The following is a 5,177-nucleotide window of genomic DNA, read 5'->3' as shown; positions in this document are numbered from 1 at the left end:
GCCCCAGAGCCTAGAAGAGGCATATGGACAGTATTTAGCTGGAAACAAGACAGGATACTGTTTGTGAGAGAGACCGATTTCTCAGACCAAGGATTCTTCTTAAAGGGATGTGTAGAATACCTCTCTCACAACCACTCACCCAGGGCTCCGGAGGACAGGGAGAGAGGAGAGGACTAGAGTAGCAGGAAAAGAGTGTAATCGAGGAGGCACAGGGAGAAACATTTTGAGAGACAGCCACCCTAACCTCTGGGACGAGTCACTCCCCAAATTTGAAGCGAATATTTCCTCTGGAAACAGCAATATCAGCAAAGGGAAGCAGGACACCAGCCAAAAAAGCTCTCCTGAGGCACTCAGAGCAGAGTTGCTTAGAAGGAGGGAGATTTCGGGAATACAGTAGTGAGTCTTAGGGTCTGAGCTGCAGCACCCCCATCCACACTGTTGAGGGCTCGCCAGAGGGAGGGTGGTGGTGGGATGCAGAAGTGCGGTTCTGTTGGCAAGGGCGGAAGCCAGCTGGCCACCACAGAGGCCCAGGTGTGAGCTCAGTCTTGCCCAGCTAGGTAGGAGGGGGCTTGCAAAAGTGGTCAAGGGTGAAGGCCAAGGCCACTGAGGCTTGTACACCCAAGCATGTGATCACAGCCACTCCCATGAAGGAGAGGTGGAGACCACAGCAACAGCCCCAGTGGGCTGGCACCAGCAACACCCATACCCAAACACCATAGGCAGCACCAGCAGAGGGAGTGGCAGGCCTGCAAGCAGACCACACCTAGGGAACACAGAGGTCACATCCAGTGGACTCCAGTGGCCAAAACCTTCTTTTATGCAGACAGAATGAGAAGGCAGGGAAATGCAACACAAATGAATCAAGAGAAATCCCCAGAAAAGGACCTGAATGAGTCAGATATAACCAAATTACCAGATGCAGAGTTTAAAATAACAATTGTTAGAATGCTCAAAGATATTAGAACAACAATAGATGGTCATTACAAACACCTAAATAAAGAGTTAGCAAATATAAAAAAGGACATTGAAATAATAAAAAAGAATCAGTCAGAAATGACAAATACAATATCAGAAATGAAGAACACAATGGAAGGAATTAAAAGAAGGATGGATGAAGCTGAGAACTGAATCAGCGAGTTAGAGGACAAGATAAATGAAGGCACGGAAGCAGAGCAGAAAAAAGAAAAGGGACTCAAAAAGTCTGAGGAAACTCTAAGAGAGTTCTATGACAAATTGAAGAGAAATAATATCTGCATCATAGGGGTTCCTGAAGAAGAAGAGAAAGAACAAGGGATAGAAACTTTGTTCAAACATATCATAGCTGAAAACTTCCCTCAATTAAGGCAAGAAAAACATCTCACAAGTTGAAGAAGCACAGAGAACTCCATTAAAGAGAAACCCAAAGAAACCTACAACAAGACACATCATCATTAAAATACCAAAGCTAAGTGTTAAAGAGAAAACATTAAAAGCTGCTAGAGAAAAAAAGACTGTCACCTACAAAGTAGTCCCCATAAGGATGACATCCGACTTCTCAACAGAGACACTTGAGGCCAGAAGGGAATGGCAGGAAATATTCAAAGTAATGAAGAACAAGAGCCTACAACCAAGACTACTTTATCCAGCAAGGCTATTGTTTAAAATTGAAGGAGAAATAAGTAGCTTTCCAGACAAAAAGAAAAAACAAAAAACCTCAAGGAATTCACTACAACCAAACCAAGGCTGCAAAAAATGCTAAGGGGCCTGTAGTAAACAGATCAAAGAAGAAAAAAAATATAGCAAAAGAGGAATACAGTTTTAAAGACTAAAATGGCAATAAACAATTATATATCAATATAACCTTAAATGTAAATGGATTAAACGATCTGATCAAAAGACATAGGGTAGCTGCGTGGATAAGAAAATAGGACCCATACATATGCTATCTATAAGAGACACATTGTAGAACAAAAGATGCACATAGACTGAAGATAAAAGGATGAAAAAAAAATTTCACGCAAATGGAAATGAAAAGAAAGCTGGGGTAGCAATATTTATATCAGACAAAATGGACTTTAAAACAAAGTTTATAATAAGAGATAAAGAAGGTAACTACATAATGATAAAGGGAGCAATCCAACAGGAAGATATAACCATTATAAATATCTACGCACCTAATATAGGAGCACCTAAATATATAAAGCAGACTTTGATGGATTTAAAGGGCAAGATCAACAGCAATACTATAATAATAGGGGATTTCAATACCCCACTAACATCACTAGATAGAGCCTCAAGAAAGAAAATTAACAAAGAAACAGCAGACTTAAAGGATATACTAGATCAACTCGATTTAATAGTTATCTTCAGAACCTTTCACCCTAAAGCAGCAGAATATACATTCTTTTCAAGTGCTCATGATACATTCTCTAGGATAGACCACATGTTAGGGTACAAAAGCGATCTCAACAAATTTAATAAGATTGAAATCATATCGAGCACTTTCTCTGATCACAATGGCATGAAACTAGAAATCAACCACACAGAAAAACTGAAAAATACTCAAACACTTGGAAGCTAAATAGCATGTTATTAAATAACAATTGGGTTAACAATGAGATCAAAGAAGAAATTAAAAAATTCCTAGAAATGAACAATAACGAGTATACATCAACTCAAAATTTATGGGACATAGCAAAAGCAGTACTGAGAGGGAAGTTCATAGCATTACAGGCATACCACCAGAAGCTAGAAAAAGCTCAAATAAACAACTTGACCCTGCATCTAAAAGAACTAGAAAAAGAACAGCAAGTAAAGCCCAGAGCTAGTAGAAGGAAGGAAATAATATAGATCAGAGCAGAAATAAATGACATAGAGGCTAAAGAAACAATACAGAGGATCAATGAAACCAGGAGCTGGTTCTTTGAAAAGGTAAACAAGATTGATGAATCTTTAACCAGACTCACCAAGAAAAAAAGAGAGAGGACTCAAATAAATAAAATTAGAAATGAGAATGGCTGCCTGACCAGGCAGTGGCGCAGTGGATAGAGCATCGGACTGGGATGCAGAAGGACCAAGGCTCGAGACCCCGAGGTCGCCAGCTTGAGCGTGGGCTCATCTGGTTTGAGCAAAAGCTCACCAGCTTGGACCCAAGGTCGCTGGCTCGAGAAAGGGGTTACTCGGTCTGCTGAAGGCCCGCGGTCAAGGCACATATGAGAAATCAATCAATGAACAACTAAAGTGTCGCAATGAAAGACTGATGATTGATGCTTCTCATCTCTTTCCGTTCCTGTCTGTCTGTCCCTATCTATGCCTCTCTCTGACTCTCTCCCTCTGTAAAATAAATAAAATAAAATAAAATAAAATATAGAAATGAGAATGGAGAAATAACAAGTGACACAACAGAAATACAAAATATTGTAAAACCTGACCAGATGGTGGCGCAGTGGATAGAGCATCAGACTGGGATGCAGAGGACCCAGGTTTGAGACCCTGAGGTTGCCAGCTTGAGTCGGCTTATCTGGTTTGAGCAAAGCTCACCAGCTTGGCCCAAGGTCGCTGGCTTGAACAAGGGGTTACTTGGTCTGCTGAAGGCCCACGGTCAAGACACATATGAGAAAACAATCAATGAACAATTAAGGTGTTGCAATGAAAAACTGATGATTTATGTTTCTCATCTCTCTCCATTCCTGTCTGTCTGTTTCTATCTATTCCTCTCTCTAATTCTCTGTCTGTCTCTGTAAAAAAAACCAAAAAAAATGTAAAAAAAATACTATGAAGAACTGTACACCAAAAAACTAGACAACCTAGATGAAATGGATGAATTCCTTGAAACATATAACCTTCCAAAAATTAATCTGGAAGAATCAGAAAACCTAAACAGAGCGATTACAACAAATGAGATTGAAACAGTTATCAAAAAACTCCCCAAAAAGAAGAGTCTTGGGCCTGATGGCTTCACAAGTGAATTCTACCAAATATTCAAAGAACTAACTCCTATTCTTCTCAAGCTATTTCAAAAAATTCAAGAGGAAGGAAGACTTCCAAGCTCCTTTTAAAAGCGAGTATAATTCTGACCCCAAAACCAGGCAAAGACAACACAAAGAAAGAAAATTATAGGCCAATATCCCTGATGAATTTAGATGCTAAAATCCTCAACAAAATATTAGCAAACCTGGTCCAGCAATATATAAAAAAAATCATACACCATGATCAAGTGGGGTTTATTTTTGGGAGGCAAGGCTGCTACAATATTCACAAATCAGACAATGTGATTCATCACATAAACAAAAGGAAGAAGAAAAACCCCATGATAATTTCAATAGATGCAGAAAAATTATTTGATAAAATCCAGCACCCATTCATGATCAAAACTCTCAGCAAAGTGGGAATACAGGGAACATACCTCAACATGATAAAGGCCACTTATGACAAACCCACAGCCAACATCATACTCAATGGGCAAAAATTAAAAGCAATCCTCTTAAGATCAGGAACAAGGCAGGGGTGCCCCCTTTCACTACTCTTTTTCAACATAGTTCTGGAAGTCCTAGCCACAGCAATCAGACCAGAAAAAGAAATAAAAGGCATCCAAATTGGAAAAGAAGAAGTAAAACTATCATTATTTGCAGATGATATGATATTGTATATAGAAAACCCTAAAGTCTCAGTCAAAAAACTTCTAGACCTGATAAATGAATTCAGCAAGGTGGTAGGATATAAAATTAATACTCAGAAATCAGAGGCATTTTTATACACTAACAATGAACTGTCAGAAAGAGAAATTAAGGAAGCAATTCCCTTTACCATTGCAACCAAAAACATAAAGCACCTAGGAATAAATTTTACCAGGGAGATTAAAGACGTGTACTCATAAAATTATAAAACATTGATAAAAGAAATCAGGGAAGATACAAACAAGTGGAAGCATATACTGTGCTTACGGTTAGGAAGAATAAACATTATTAAAATGTCTATATTACCCAAAGCAATTTATAAATTCAATGCAATACTTATTAAAATACCAATGACTTACTTCAAAGATATAGAACACATATTCCAAAAATTTATATGGAACCAAAAGAGAACACAAATAGCCTCAGCAATCTTGAAAAGGAAGAATAAAGTGGGAGATATCACACTTCCGGATATCAAGTTATACTACAAGGCCATTGTACTCAAAACAGCCTGGTACTGGC

The sequence above is a fragment of the Saccopteryx leptura genome, chromosome 3, assembly GCF_036850995.1.
Source record: "Saccopteryx leptura isolate mSacLep1 chromosome 3, mSacLep1_pri_phased_curated, whole genome shotgun sequence".
NCBI lineage: Eukaryota > Metazoa > Chordata > Mammalia > Chiroptera > Emballonuridae > Saccopteryx > Saccopteryx leptura.
Note: the sequence above shows the minus strand (reverse complement) of the source record.